Source organism: Callospermophilus lateralis, chromosome 2 (genome assembly GCF_048772815.1).
Source record: "Callospermophilus lateralis isolate mCalLat2 chromosome 2, mCalLat2.hap1, whole genome shotgun sequence".
Taxonomy (NCBI): Eukaryota; Metazoa; Chordata; class Mammalia; order Rodentia; family Sciuridae; genus Callospermophilus; species Callospermophilus lateralis.
In genome coordinates this window covers 83,957,110-83,973,244 of record NC_135306.1, presented here as the reverse complement: position 1 = coordinate 83,973,244, position 16,135 = coordinate 83,957,110, and the positions used below count along the sequence as shown (strand labels likewise).

Sequence of the window (16,135 nt, the reverse complement as noted above, 5' to 3'; positions counted from 1 at the left end):
TTCCCTCCTTCCAGCCGGGCGCGCTCCCGGACTCCCGCGGCCCCGCCCCTCCGTACGCCCGCCCACCCCGCTCACGCGCCCCGCCCGAGTTGGCTGGTCGGAGCGTCCGGTGGGCGGGGCGCCGCGCTGACGTTGCCCGGGATGCGGACAGGTTCCGCCGCCGCCTCCGCCGCCTCCGCCTCTTCTGCCACCGGGGTTTGTATGAAAACACCGGGCGGCGGGCGGCGAAGGATCCGCCGCGCGCCCAGCGAGCAGCCGCCGGTACTGACGGCGCGGAGCCGGGTGCCGAGCCTGGAGCGGCGGCTCTGCGCAGTCCCCGCCAGCGCCCCAGCTTGAGCCGGTGAGCGTCCCCGCCGCTCTCCGCTCCTCCGCAGCCTCCGGGCCGCGGGAGTGGCGGGCCGCGGCGTCCTGGGGCTTGGGGTGCGACTTCGAGTCCCGTAGCCCCTCACTTGACAGGTTGTGTATCGCGTGTCTTTCTTGCGGGGCGTGGAGTTGGACTAGATCTTCAGGGAAACCCTTGATGGGTTGGAGCTTTGCCTGGCGTTTGGAAAACGCTACGCCTTATCCCCGCCCCTTGGACACCCGGCCACCTTAGTCCTTATTCCCGGCATAGGGGTCCTCCTCTCCAGCCAAGCGCCGGTAGCCGCGCGGAGTGCGGTCGAAGGGCGGTGGGGCTGGGGGCTGGGGGCTAGGGGCTTGCGGCTTGCACCTTGTCTCGGGCCCGCACCGGCGTGAGCCAGCTGCCTGTGCTTCGGAAACCCTACGGTACCCGGCGGAGAGCCAGCAAGGAGGGGTTTGTGCATTGGTGATGGTAGTGTTTGCTTCCACGAGCTGGATGGTTCGCGCTTAAGTGTATTCTGTGTTTACAACTTGTCCGCTTGTGGGGTTGATTGGAACCAGAATCAGATCACCCTAGATGACAGTGCAGAGTTGCGGGTTCTCGGTTGTTGTTGTTCAAGGACTCCTGTACCCAAATGCAAGGGCTTGCTTGGCTTTACCTTTGTTTTTCTCACAAGCTTTTTATGAGCACCAGGACAGTTTGAATTGGTTGGGTTCCTCTTCTGGGCGTTTACCCACTGTAGAAGGGAATTTTAACACATCATAGTGTAATCAATATGAATGTTGATGATCTAAAACTCATTTCCCGTTTTAATATAGCTTGCTTAAGTGCTTGCCCAAAGATAACACTTAACGGAAATTTTCTTTAGCAACATGCTAGTAATTCTTTGTGGGTAGTGAAAAAAACATCCACACAGAATTTTTTCTTAAGGTGCTCAAAATTGTATTGGTGTTTAATTCTAATGTATGACAGTTTTAGTTAGAAAGGACTTTCATAATCTTCTTGATCACTCATTTTCACTTATTTTTTCTTTGTGTAAATAGAATTATCACTTTCTTTGTTACTGTCTGAATTATTCTTACAAATTCTTTTTTTTCTCCGAAAAACAGAAAGTTATTTTTATAATTGTGTTGTGGAATGTTTTCAATTCAGCATACCAAAAGAGAAGTGATTTATTTAAGGCACTTTAAATGGTACATATTTTAAAATATGTGCCAAATGTTAAAACCAAACAGCCCTGGAACATAAGAATTTCCTATGTAGAATTACTGTTAGTTGGTTGTGTGTAATCCGCTCCCTGTTTCTCCTCCTGAAGTCTCAGTTCTGTGACTTGTTCAGTTTCCCATTCTACTTCTCTTGAGTCAAATTCCACAATGAAGGTATAAATTCATTTATGATAGCCTCAATGTGCTGCCTTGAATTGGTTCATCACATGTTTAAAACTGCATTCTCACTTGAACTCTGAAATGAAGGGGGTAGGCTTAAAGCTATTCTTATGTTTGGCCATGCAAAATATTAAATCTATTATTATAATTTAAACTTGTAGAAGTAATTTTTATAAAGTTTTCTAATTGTCTTGAATCAAGGCTTTAATTCTTCTAAGTCTGGCTCGACTGCTATGAAGTAATGATTTACCTCCATTATTGAATGGAGATCCAAGACTTGTGAAATTTTGTAGTTTATGTTCTATATTAAAACTCCTCCACAGTGTTCATCTTCAGAATCTCCTCTTGCTTGAAGTCCCCCAGTACCTGCATATTGAACAGTATACATGAATAATAATGGATAAACCTGTCTTCTGTAAATTAGGAGCTTTCATTAAGGAGGGGGTGTTAATGTAAACAACAAAAATTGTGTAGGGTGGGCACTGAATTTTAAACTTCACATGTTATTCTTGGTTACTGTGTCCTTCTATAGTTTGGTGGCTAGGGATTCGGGCCTCTGCCAGATTGGCTGGGTTTGAGTCCTGACTTTGCTTTAGGCAAGTTGTTTATCATCTTTGTGCTTCAATTTTCTCAACTCTGAAAGTGGGGATAGCAGTGATATATACCCTTAAATGATCTTGCATATTAAAAGTTAATACATGTAGAATGCTTAGTTCACACAGTGCTTAGCACATGTGTGGACTAAGTAAATAATAATATTGTTACTTCTTTCCTCAGTCTTCCAAGAGATCTAATAGACTGAAAAAAGACTTAAGGCTGGGTGCCGCACCCTGTAATCGACTCAGGAGGCTGAGACAGGGAGGACGTTAGTTCAAAGCCAGCCTCAGCAATTTAGCCAGGCCCTAAGCAATTTAGTGAGACCCTGTGTCAAAGTGTAAAATAAGAAAGGGCTGGGAATGTGGCATGGTGGCTAAGCACCCCTGGGTTTAATTCCTGGTACTCCAAAAAAAAAAAAAAAAAAAAAAAAGATTTCAGGCTGACAGGCAATATTAGTGCAGATTAATTCTGTTATGATCAGTTTATTCCTTTTATTCCTTTGGGGCTGAGAGCTTAGTCTCAATGTCCTGCCTTTGAAACATGTAAGTCAGTTTTAAATAGAATAGCTACACCAAGAGCGGGGTGCTCTAGGATACTGCTGGAGAGTTTCTGAAATATCCTTGTCTGTTTCTTCTGACAGAACCTTGGATTGTCTCTCTCATGTTGGTGTTGGCTACTATTTTAATCACCTGTTTTTGAGCTGTTGTTGGTGTTTCTTTGACATGTGCTGTTATCAAAAGTACTATCTATCAAAATTTTAATGTATATATGTGTTTATCTAATATACAAAATAACTTTTATCTAAACATTCTTCTTTTTATTTTCTTCTTTAATGATGTTACATAGAGTGAAGTTTTGATTTGATATTATCTTCCTTTTCAACTTTCATGCAGTTTTCCTAGGAATTTTTTCCTCTCGCTAGTGATTTTACATTCTAGTTCTTAGTTTGTGTGGATCTGATACAAATGGAGTAACTCTTATTCAACATGATTGGGGCCAGAGGTGTTTCAAAATTTTGTTTTGGATTTTGGAATATTTGCATATACTTAATGGGATATTTTTTTGGGTTGTACCCAAATCTAATCAGGACATTCATTTATATTTCATATATACTTTATACACATATTCTGAAGATAATTTTAAATAATATTTTTAGTGTGCCTCATTTTGACTGCAATTTGTTAAATGGGGTCAGGTGTTAATTTTCCACTTGGGAGTTAAAATTATAAATTTTTATTTTTTGGATTAGGGGTACTCAACCTGTATTAATATTCTAAGGTGTTTTCAAACTTTTGGTTTTTGGACTCTCACGTGCTTAAAAAGTTGCTGAGAAACCTCAGAAAGTTATCTGTGGATTACACCTCTACATAGTGTGAGAAGAGTGGTATTGTTTTACATTTTTGTTAATATTTTGAGATTTTCTTTTCTTTCTGTAGTGCTAGGGAGTAAACCCAAGGCCTGTCATAAGCTAGGTAAGTTCTCTACCACTGAGCTACACCCCCAGCTTCATTTTTTATAAATTGTTAATATCTAGTTTAATGCAAGCAGCTCGATTATTGCATTTTTTCTGCATTTAGTCTATTGCAGTATACTTTGTTTAGATTGATGTACATGTATGTAGCGCTCCAGCCTCATACAGTTAATAGTTGGAAAGGGAGGAATATTTTAATTGTCTTTTCAGATAATTGTGGATAGTCTTGTTTGGCATTCCATCAAAACTCGACAAATGGCGCTTTCTTAGGGTTGGTTGAAATGTGGAACTTGAAGTCATATCATTAAATTTTTTCATACTCCGTTAGATTAAAATCCATTAATTTGAACTCTGAATTGACTAATGCTTGAATTTATGCTTGAATTTATAACATCATTCCTTGACCATTTGTAAATATTGGTTCAGTGATTACCCATGCCTAACTTTGTGACATCATTCCTTGGTCATTTGTAAATAATGGTTCAGTGAGTTATACACATCTTCCAAATATTGATATATTTTATTATACAATACCAAAGAAAAGTCACATTTGTAAATATCACTGTCATTTCATCAGAAACAGATTGCTGAGAAGCTGTCTACATTGAGATGTGATTGTGGGTATGAGTTTTCCCAAGTTCTGATTTTTTTTTAGAATGCTCAAGTTTTATCATTGGCAACAAGTATGATTTGCCAATTGTTTTCTTGAAGTGACAGTTTCATTTTATGTATGAGAAATCCTTTTCCAGAATACCCAAATTTTGGTAACAGTAACCTTTTATTTTCCACATTTATTTATTGATGGTAATCATAATCTTTTAGACCTTCTTTTCAAAATGGTGTTTCATGAAAAAAAAAGTCTAAATTTAAACTTACAATTCAGTTATAGAACTGCATTGCCATGAAACATCCATTAACCATTATAATTATGTGGCAGAAATGTTTTGTGCATACTTCTTCTTTTAACATACAGAATAGTAAGAGTTGTACCTTCAAGGGCTTGGATTTAATAAAATTAGCAATTTATTGATTATTCAAGAACATTCTTAAGTGAAAGTAGATTTTTCTCTTCCTGTAAAAATATATAAATATTTATTTTTTAGTTGTAGTTGGACACAATATCTTTATTTTATTTATTTATTTTTATTTGGTGCTGAGAATCGAACCCAGGGCCTCGCATGTGCTAGGTGATCGCTCTATCGCTGAGCCACAATCCCATTCCATCTTCCTGGTGTTTGAGGGTGAAAAATAAAATGATTAATATCATAGTTGGTGACACTATAAGAATGTCAGGACCCCGAGGATCCATGGATGACCCTACAATTTAAATCATAATGAGGATTTCTGCAAAACTTTGATTAGGATGGGCAATCTCTGGTCTTTTTTTGCTTTAAGACTTTGGATCATGATAAATGCTTTATTAAGAAAAAAAATTAAGTAGAGTAAAGGGTTATTTACGGATGGTTGAGATGTTTCTAAAAGGTTTTAGTCAGCTATTGATGCAAAGGGATTATAGTTAGTTATCTGAAATGGCATTATCTAAAGACAAAAATTAGATTTGGTAGTACATTACTACCAAAATGTGATTTCAAATCACATCTTTTGGGGAGTTTAAGTATTTGTATTAAGTATTTGTGAAGGGACAATGTAAGAAAGGTTGACTAATATTCACCTCATAAAGCTAAAGAAAAACTAGTTGGCTTCTCTTTAATGTCTGTTAATTTCTCACTTAATTCATGGTGAGGACAAACCATTCTAAAGAGTGGTACCAGCACTTGCTCTCTTTGCCTTTTGTGTCTTTCCTTATGGGAAAAATGATTTAATATTATGAAAATTATAAGGGTACAGATTACATTGGGAAGAAAAACTGTAATAAGGTCAGTAAAAGATGTTGGCATAAAATAACACTCTGCTTTAAAGGAAGCAAAGAATAGTTTATTCTGAGTCAAATATAAGTGATCATGGCCTGAGAACATGGATTCAAGTTACCCTGAATGATGTGTTCCTCCATGGAAGAGGTTACATGAGTTTTAGTCACAGAACAAAAGAAAGTCATAAATCAGTATATTTACATTACATTTGGTGGGAGCATAAGGTAAGCAGACTACAGCAAGGTGGAGAAATTGCTTCTATAAGTTTCAGATTTATCTTAATACATTCTTAGCATTAGGGTTGGTGGAGGCTAGAGGTCTTCAGCTAAGCTTAGTGATGCCTTCAGAGAAGTTTAGGTCACATTCAAAAGTGAAGGTAATTGGCCAACTAAAATAAGATAGCCCAAATTGTTTTGTGACCTACAACATTCCATCTCTAAAGAGTCAGAATGTTCTATCAGCCAAGGTCAACCAGTCTGCAGAATATTTAATATAGATAGCACTTCTTCAAAGAACTTCAGTTTTTAGAGAGTTATGGTAGTACAATGTTAAAAATCTGAACACTACATGTAATAGAGTTTAATGAACTAAAAAGAATATTGTTATTTTTTGAGATGTGGGGTGGTGAGTCTCTTTATATCTCCCAGACTGTCCTTGAACTTGATATCCTCCTGCCTCACCTTCCCAAGTAGCTAGGATTACAGGTGCCACTGTGGCCAGCCCAAAAGAATCAGTTTAAAGAGTTTTAGTTTTGGCAGCAACTGTTTAAAGTTATTAATTTATGGCAGGCATACTCTCTGGATTTTTTTCTTTGTCTAGTAAAAACTATGCAGCCAACACCACCATTTATCACCAGAACTTTTCTCATCTTCCTAAACTGAAACTGTGCCCATTAAGTAATAACTCCCTCTTTCCCCCCATTTTTCATCCTCTGGCAAGCACCATTCTTCTGTCTCAATGAATTTGATACTACTTTGGTAATTAGTATCAGTGTAGTTATATAACATTTATCTTCTTGTGATTGGGTTGATTGGTTTAACACAATGTCTTCAAAGTTCATCCATGCTGTATTATTTGTTAGAAATTTCTTTCCTTTTTAAGGCTGAATAATATTCCATTGTATATTATAGCAACAGACACTTGGGTTTCTTCTACTATTTTCTAAGAACAAAGGTGTAAAAATATAAGTTTGAGACTTTGCTTTCAGTTCTTTTGAATATATATATTCAGAAGTGGAATTTGGGTCATAGAATAATTCTATTTTCAGTTTTTTTAAGAGCTGCTCTACTGTTTTCCATATATGTCTACATTAACAATTGTTTGTTTTTTTTCTCCTTCCTTTTTTGGTAGTAGTTATCCTATTAGGTGTGAAGTGATATGTCATTGATTTTGACTTGATTTATTTTGTTGCATGGTTTGCTAGTATTTTGTTGAGGATTTTTGCATCAGTGATCATAAGGAATATTGGTTTGTGATTTTCTTGTGATGTCTTTGTTTGACTTTGGTATTAGGGCAGTATTGACTTTATACAATAAGTTAGGAGGTGTTCCTTCATTTTCATTTTTTTTTGGAAGTTATTGTGAAGGACTGATGTTCTTTAAATATTCGGTAGAATTTACCAGTGAAGTAATCAGGTCCAGATCTTTGCTTTATCAGGAGATTTTTTTCAGTCTTCTTACTGGTTTGGAGTCTGTTCATATTTCTGTTTCTTTGTGACTGAATCTTGATAGGTTTTGTGTTTCTGGGATTTTGTTCATTTTCTTTAGGTTATCCAGGTTGTTGGCATACAATTATTCATAGTACTTTCTTATAAGAATTTTTATTTCTGTAGAATTCATAGTGCTATCTCCACCTACATTTGTGATTTTAATAATTTTGAGTTTTTTCCCTTAATCTTGATAAGGATTTGCTGATTTATACTAATAAAGTTGTTTATACTAATTTATTTATACTAATAAGTTGTTTTAAAGAACCAACTTTTGGTTGATTTTCTTTGTTATCATAGTCTCTCTTTATTTTTACCCTAGTCTTTATTTCCTTTTGTTCCACTAGCTTTGGGTTTAGTTTTTTTTTTGCCTAGTTCTTAATATGTGAAATTGGGTTCTTGATTTGAGATCTTTCTTCTTTTTTAAGTAATTGTTTTTAGTTAGAAATTTCCCTCTGATTTTGCTGTATTCTGTATTTTGGTATGTGATAATTTGCTTACATTCATCTTTAAGTATTTTCTAATTTCCCATGTGATTTCTTCTGTGACCCAGTGGTTTAATTTCCACAAATTTATGAATTTTCTAGTTGTCTTTTTCTTACTGACTGCTAACTTTTTGTTTTGGGGTCATAGAAGATTGTTTGTTTGTATGATAAATATTGTTGAATAATGCCTGTAGTCTAAAGGGAAGAGAAATAACATTGTCAGCAGTTAAATTTCTCAACCTTTTAAAATTTAAAGTCTGTTTTCTCTGATACTAATACTGACATTCCTGCCCTCTTTTGATTACTATTCTCATTAATTTGGTTTTCTGTTTTACTTTAAACTCATTTGTATCTTAGGCTCTGAATTCAGTCTTTTGCAGACAATATAAAGTTGGATCATTTAAAAATTATCTGTTCTGTCCATCTGTGTCTTGATTATACTTAAAGTAATTGATAAGGAGGGATTTATTTCTGTTGTTTTACTCCTTTTTTCTACATACTTTATTGCCTTCTTTTTCTTCTTGTTGTTCCTAATATGCTGTATATTTTGATTTTTATTGGGATATTAATGAGAGCTGGCTTTAGGCTATGGTACTTAAAAAATTCATTTGTTTAAGATCACTGTCATATGTTAAAAGCAAAGAAAATATTTGTTTCAAGATAAGAATTTTGATCTCATCTATCATCTATATATAGACTTGGAAAATTTGGCTTTTTAAGTCTAAAAATAGTTGAAATCTGGGTTGGGGGAAGAATTATTTTAAATAAATTACTTAACTAAATTGAGGAATAATTAGATTCTTATCCCTAAACAATAAGATCCTATTTTTAAAATATTTTAAAATATTTTTTTAGTTGCAGTTGGACACAATAACTTTATTTTATTTATTGTTATGTGGTGCTGAGAATCCAACCCAGAGTCTTGCACATGCTGGGCAAGTGCTGTAACTCTGAGCCACAACCCAAGCCTCAGATCCCATTTATTCGTACTAAAATTGTCATATGTCAAAATAAATTATATCTTTTATATATATCCGCACATCTTTTTTTGAGGATTATTGTTTGAACTGTCCAGTCTTGTTTGGTTCTATTGAGGATGTATGATCATGAAAGGTGTAAGATGTAAGTTTTTTAATAGGTTTACTCTTTTTCATAAAATTAATGTCAGTAATATAGGTGAAGTTAATTTGCCTGTTTTCATATTGGTCCCAAGCATTCACAACATAATCATTGAGAGTTATAGGAGTAAGCTAACTAGATGAAAAGTATACCTTAATATAATTTAGACAAGTTTAATATAAACTATCTCCAGCTGGGTGTGGTTGCACATATCTGTAATCTCAGAGACTCTGGAGGTTGAGACAGGAGGATAGCAGAATTGAGGCCAGCTTCAGCAACTTAGCAGGTCCTAAGCAACTTAGTGAGACCCTGTCTGGAAAAAAAAAAATTAGGGGGTGCTGGTGCTCGGAATGTGGCTCAGTGGTACTTGTGCCTGAGTTCAATCCCTAATACCCAAAACAAAACAAATGAAAACATAAGCTATCTCCAATATGTGTGTTTCAGACTTAATTTAGATTCTAGGCTGAGGTAGTAATTTGTCAGTTGCTGGGTATGTTATTCTTCCTTCTTTCCTTTAGATTACAGTTGTTGTTTATTCTTCACAGTTTCTCACTTTTTCTTCAATGGTATGACATCTTCTTTGAGACATTTGTTATTAAGTAATCAGGATTTGCAGTTTTCTATTACATTGACCTGGTCAGTGTGGAGGACTAGCAGCTCTCTTTGAATGTGTTCTCCAAGTAATTTCCTTCAAACGTTTAGATAAACTGACAAAAGATGTTTCCTTTTCAGTGTACTTTTTCTATCCTCCCTATGTGGAACCAGCTACATAAATCCTTAACTACATTGTTTTCATCAGTTGACCACACTCACTTCAACAATAACCATTCTAATATTTAACTGTAAAAGTTATCATTGTATAAAGAGTAATATTTCACAAAAGTTGTCAAACAGTGGAAACTTTTTGTCTTGACATCTTTCAGGGAGATCCATTTGTAAACAAAAGAGAGAAAAATAGTAGAGTCGTTCTGGTGGAATGCAAACTGGACCAACCAAGCAAGAAAAGTCAAAAGGGAATTATCTTTCCTGAGATTGTATTTAAAAGATTTAGATTGAATTTTCCAGTGTGAGCTGTGTGTATGTCTTCTTTTTTTTCCCCTTCCTTCCTTCCTTTTTTCCTCAGTAGTTTTCTGACTTGAAAAAATTTAGAGCAGGCAGAATCCCTTGAACCCAGGAGTTCAAGGCCAACTGGGCAATATAACAAGACTTCATCTCTTAAAAAAAAAAAACACACCCAAATATAGTCTAAAAGCATGCACATTTGAAGTATTTATATATTTAGAATGTACAACTTTAGCTTTATTTAAGGTGTCAATTTCTTTTCTGGCTTTTTAATCCCCAGAATGAAAATTAGGACCTCTTGAGTGTATGGAATTCTAATGGCGTGTGTGCATATGCACCTATTCTCTGGCTGATTAGCTTAATTTCAGACTTAAGGCAGTGAGGATAGCATCAATTTTTAGATTCCTGTGTGCTCTTAAACTAGCTCCAATTGAGACCAAAGATCAGAGTAATCTCCAAAATTCAGAAGATCTAAAATTTATGCTATTTTTACGCTAGACTTGTCAAAATTGCTTGCTTTTTCTTAGATGTAGGCTAGCTAAAGCAGGTTGATATTGCTTTTGTGATTTTTTTGCAAAGGTCAAATTACCACATTTAATTCCAGTATATAAATTCCACCTTTAAGTATATAAAAGTCAACCCTACTCACTAGGAAAGTGTGTACTATGGGTCATTATGTGATGTTACCAATGTTTCAGTGCAGTTTTTTTAACTTTGTTGGCTAAATAACTCAAGAATACATCTCTAAAAGCCCAGGTGACTGTGGTTTTGCTTTTATGAAAGAGCATTATAGTCTTTCATGGGAAACAGGTACTGAGGTAGCATAAGTCCCTAACCTTAATTTAGGAATGGTTGAATTGTGAAAGTTTCTGTATACACTGTTTTTTAAAAAAAGATTTCATTGAGTTTGACTTACATACCATATAATTTACCTGTACTAAATATGCTTTTAGTATATTCATAGAATTATGTGACCATCACCTCAGTCAAATTTAGGACATTTTTATTACCCTGAAAATAAACCATGCACCTCTTAGGTCCTACCTTTCAATCTCCATGTCTCCCCTAGTTTTAGGCAACTACTCATCTACTTTCTGTTTCTATAGATTTATCTATTCTAGATATTTCATATAAATCGAATTATGTAATGATATGGCCTTTTGTGTCTTGCCTTTTCTTCAAAATATGTTTTGAAGTTTCCTTCAGGTAGTTTGTATCAATACTTCATTTATTTATATCACTTAATAATAATAGTATATGCCATGTTTTATTTATCCATTCATTGGTGGATGTACATTTGGATTGTTTCTTCTTTTTGGCTATTGTGAATAATAGTACTATTAACATTCAGATGTTTCTATGTGGAACTCAGTTAAAATTTTTTGGGGATGTATACTTGGGATGAATAGCTGAGTCATATGATCACTGTATGTTTAGCCTTTTTTCAGGCACTGCTAGACTGTTTTCAAAGCAGCTACACTGTTTTACATTTCTGTTAGCAAAGTATAAGGGCTCTAATTTTTCCTCATTCTTGCTAACACTTGTTATTATCTGTCTTTTCTTATGCAACTGTTCTAGTAGTTGTAAAGTGGTATCTGAACTTTTGTCAGTGGAGGGTATTAGAAAGGAGAGGTTAGGTGTAATAGGAATGGTATTAAAGTATTTAATAAGTTGACCTAAGAATATAACTGTTTGTGGTGTATCTTTGGTGGTGTGTGATTAACGTTACTTCATAAATTTAAAAAAAGTCAGTGTCACAGCTTTATCTCATTTCTGAGGCTAGTGTTCTGCTACCCTCTACCCTCTGTTCAAATCTTTTATTTGAAAAGAAAACAGAAGATTCAGCTGTAGAGAAAGAATTCACTCTACCTTCAAAACAGTATTTATAAAAGATTTAAAATCAGAATACTATAGAGATGTGGCCATATCAATGTTTATAACAGCACAGTTCATAGTAGCCAAGCTTTGGAACCATCCGTGGTATGCCTTTCAGCAAACAAATAGATAATAAAACTGTGGTATATATACACAATGGAGTATTACTCAGCCACAAAGAATGAAATTTTGTCATTTGCTGGTAAATAGATGGAAATGGAAACTCTCATGCTAAATAAAATAAGTCAGACCCAGAAAGTCAGAGGTTGAATGCTTTATTTGTAGAAGCTATTCTAAAGTAAAGAAATTTATAAAAGAAAAAAGAGAGAAAAGTAATGGGGGAAGGTGTGGAATTCCATCAAAAGAAGAAAGATCACTGGAGTAGAGTAAGGGGATTGAGGGAGAGGGAGGAGGGATTGGTAAGGAAAAAAACATTGGGTTCTGAATCTGACCTATGTATGTGTATATATGAAATATTACTACATTTAATTTGTAATACATTAAATATACTACAGTGAGTCCCACCATTATGTATATCCATAAGATAACTAATTTTTAAAAAACTAAGTAAACAACAGAAAGATCAGTAGAGAAGAGGAAGGGAACAGGGGGAGGGAAGAGGGAAGGGTAAGGGGAGGTACTAGGATTGAATTAGAGCAAATTATATTCCATGCATTTAGCATTTATAATTATGTCAGAATGAATTCTAAGGTTATGTATAAATAATATGAACCAACCAATTAAAATTCCTAGAGGAATTATGAATGGCTACTAAATAGTGTAAAACATTGTTAGGATGTACTAGTATGGGTTCAATCAGGGAGCAGAAGCCACACAGTAATTTAACAGGGAAATAATATAATGAATTATTGACTATAATAGGGGATTGGATAAAAGAGAGATGTATGAGTGACAAGTAAAGATAATTATAAAGGCTATAGGAATAGCAGTTATAAAGAGCAGTGACATAATGACTCCCCCTCTCCCTCCCCAGCTTGAGGTAGGGTTCTTTTCTACTTGTAAGACCTAGTCTTCATTGGGAAGGGCCAAAGTTGAGGCTAATAGCTATGGTGAGTTTCCAGTAGAATTTGTTATCTGCCCTTCAGGGTCCCAGGGAATGTTGTTCATGGGGCAGTGTCTTTTCAGAGGCACTCTGCTACAAAATTGAGTGGGTGAAGCTGTGTGTGCTGTAGGAGCCTGATGGTGAAGTGCCATCCCAGGTGCAGAAATAGGCACCTGGAGAAGACTTGCATGTTTGCAGCAGGAAGCAGGAAGTTAAATCCCTTTCCCTGCAATGTTTTTCTAGTGCCCTCTACTGAAAGACCTTAAGGTCCTGCTAGCTGGCAAAGAAAAAATATTTAAAGGGCACAAATCTATTTTCACGGGGCTGACAAAAAGGATGTATTTGGAGATGAATGGCAATAAATCAATGTCTGGCACAGTTAATAAGTGGCTTATAGAATTATTGGAAGATTTGAAGAACGAGATTCTATGTTGAACTTTAAGCATCGAATCCCAAAACCTTAGCATAGAATCAGGAAGCTAATGAAGCAATTTCTAGTTGTGAAATTGTGTGTAAAGTTTTTTTTTTTCTTTTTCTATAACTACACTGTTTCAAATTTAGGAAACTGTTGGGGTCAGGAGGCTATGGTGATCAGGAAGCTCTTGCTATACTTGCTAGATGTGGACCACATTGGATCAGTTATGGTCTATACCAGCTCTGCCTATTACTGGCTAGACCAGTCTCCTTTTGACTGGTAGAATCATGAAATAATGTGCTGGCCTCTTGTCTTTTTGAAATTGGCCGATCTTAATGGGTATGAGGTTATATCATGATGGTTTGCATTTCTCTGATAAGTGATGTTGAATACCTTTTTAAAAAAACTTAAAAAAATTTTTGTAGTTGTAGATGGACAACTATTTAACTATTTAACTTAGTTTACTTTTATGTAGTGCTGAGGGTTGAACCTAGTGCCTCACGCATGCTAGGCAAGTGCTTTGTCACTGAGCTACAGCCCCAGCTCTTAAAAAACTTTGAAAAAATATTTTTAGTTGCAGATGGACACATACCTTTATTTTATTTTTTATTCTTCTGTGGTGCTGAGGATTGAAACCAGTGTCTCATATGTGCCAGGCAAGCGCTCTACCTCTAAGCTATGACCCCAGCCCTTGAAAAGTTTTTTATAAACCTGTTGAACATTTTTCTGTCTTTGGAGAAGTGTCTATTCAGGTCTTGTGCCAATTTTTAAAAATTATGTTGTTACCTTTTTTTTTGGCTGTTGAGTTGTGTGACTTCCTTATTTACTTTATTTATTAACCCTCTATGATTGGTAAGTATTTTCTCCCAATCTATAGATTGCCTTTTCATTTTTTGATTGTTTACTTTGCTGTGTGCAAATTTTAAAATTTGATGTAGACCAATTTATTTTCTTTTGTTGCCTTTTTTTGGTATCATATCCAGAAAATCATTGCTAAAACCTGTGTTGAGAAACTTTTTCCTGTGTTTTCCTCTAGGAGTTTTATGGTTTCAGATCTTACTTGTAGATCTTTAATTTATTTAGCCTAAAGTCTTCAAAATTCATCTGTGTTGTAGATGAACTCTAGGTCTTTTTATTCTTGAATGACATTCCATTCTAATTTTATACGTTTTTGTTTGTCCATTCATCTGTGCCTCAGTTGTTGGACACTTGGTTTTTTTCTACCTTTTTGGTATTGTGCGTAAGGTTGCTTTGAGCATTGGTATAAGGTATCTGTTTTCATCCCTGTGTTCTGTGACTTTCAGAATACTTAGGAGTAGAATTGCTGGGTGTAAAAACAATTCAATTTAAAAATGGGTAAAGAATTTGGACATTTCTTCAAACATATACAAATGGCCAATAAGCACATGAAAATATGCTTAACAGTATTTATTAGTCACTAGGGAAATGCAAATCAGAACCATATTGCCTCATATCTTCTAGAATGGGTAAAATCATAAAAGAACAAGTGTTGATAAGAAGTGGAGAAATTGGAATCCTTTTACTTTGCTGATGGGAGTGTAAAATGGACCAGTCATGGTGAATTTTGTAAACCCATTGATAAATAGTATACATGGTAAAGATGGACTTTTAAAAATGTGTCTTTTGTTGCACTGGTGCAGTGAAATGATTCACAAAATACAGTTCTTCATGACCAGAATTGTCCGATGGCTTTCTCCTCCAAAATTGCCACTTTGAATTATTGGGTATTGTAAAATATTGATGTTAACATTTAAGATGTAAGGGCATAACAGGGCAGTGCAACTAAATGAGAATCATATACACATATACCCACACACAAAAGTTTTCATGATATAGCTCCTTGTACTTTTTTTAAAGATTTTGGAATATTTGTATAGACATTACTTGTTGAACATAATAATCTGAAAATTCAAAATTCTGCATACCCCCAAATCTGAAATTCTGGTATTCAGAAAGTTTAGATTTTTGGATTTCAAATGTTCAACTTGTAGGAAAGCATGAGAATCAGATGGTAACAAGAGTTGCAAAGCATAAACATTTTTTTCATTAGAATTAAAATTTCCTCCAGTTTTCTGTTATAGTTGTAGAGTTTATTTGCTTTTTAAAAAAGCAGTTGGTATTGTATAAGGGAGGTCAAGGGAGGAAATTTGAGAGGGAGAGACTGTGATTCATCAGGCTACCATTGCCCTCCTGTTATAATTAGCCTTGGGTTTTTTGCTCAGTTTTTGATAGAGATCAAGAAAAGGCAAAGTATAGCTCATTTTGGTGTTACCTGCTCATTGAAGATTCTTTTGCTAAGAGGCAAGCAACAACATTGAATAAGGCTTTTGTGGGACTTGTGTTCTAGCACAAGGAAGATAGGCAAGGGACAGCATTCCCAGGCTGGTTCCCTAAGGTCATGATGAGTACAGCTTATGTATACAAAAAGGCAGGCTTGTTCAAGTGCACAGTCAGCTATCACACATGATTCCAGGATTTCTGCACATCTTGTCAACTCTTTGTTCTCAGTCCTGGGGCTTGCATATGACAGGTGGTCTGCTTTCTGTGCGTGACATACAAAAGATGGTAGAGGTGCTTACTCCTGCCACCCCGGAAAGGCTATATTATCAGTCATATTCAGGCATATTGCACATGCAGGAGTTTGCGGGAACACTTTGGGGAGCAGTTGGCAGCTGCTGAACCTGGTTGGTATAGAGGATGGTAGAAACAATTTTTGGAAGATGGAT

The 16,135-nt window shown here is 35.8% G+C and overlaps 1 protein-coding gene across 6 annotated transcripts in view; it reads left to right on the top strand.

Moving 5' to 3' along the window:
• The first annotated feature begins 268 nt into the window (after positions 1–268).
• Agtpbp1 (ATP/GTP binding carboxypeptidase 1) overlaps positions 269–16,135 on the top strand; it is a 207,684-nt gene continuing 191,817 nt past the window's right edge. For all 6 annotated transcript variants that reach the window (XR_013090371.1, XR_013090370.1, XM_076846133.1 and 3 more), the window contains exon 1: positions 269–340. The gene's annotated coding sequence lies outside the window, so the exon portion shown is untranslated. The remainder of the gene's footprint in view (positions 341–16,135) is intronic.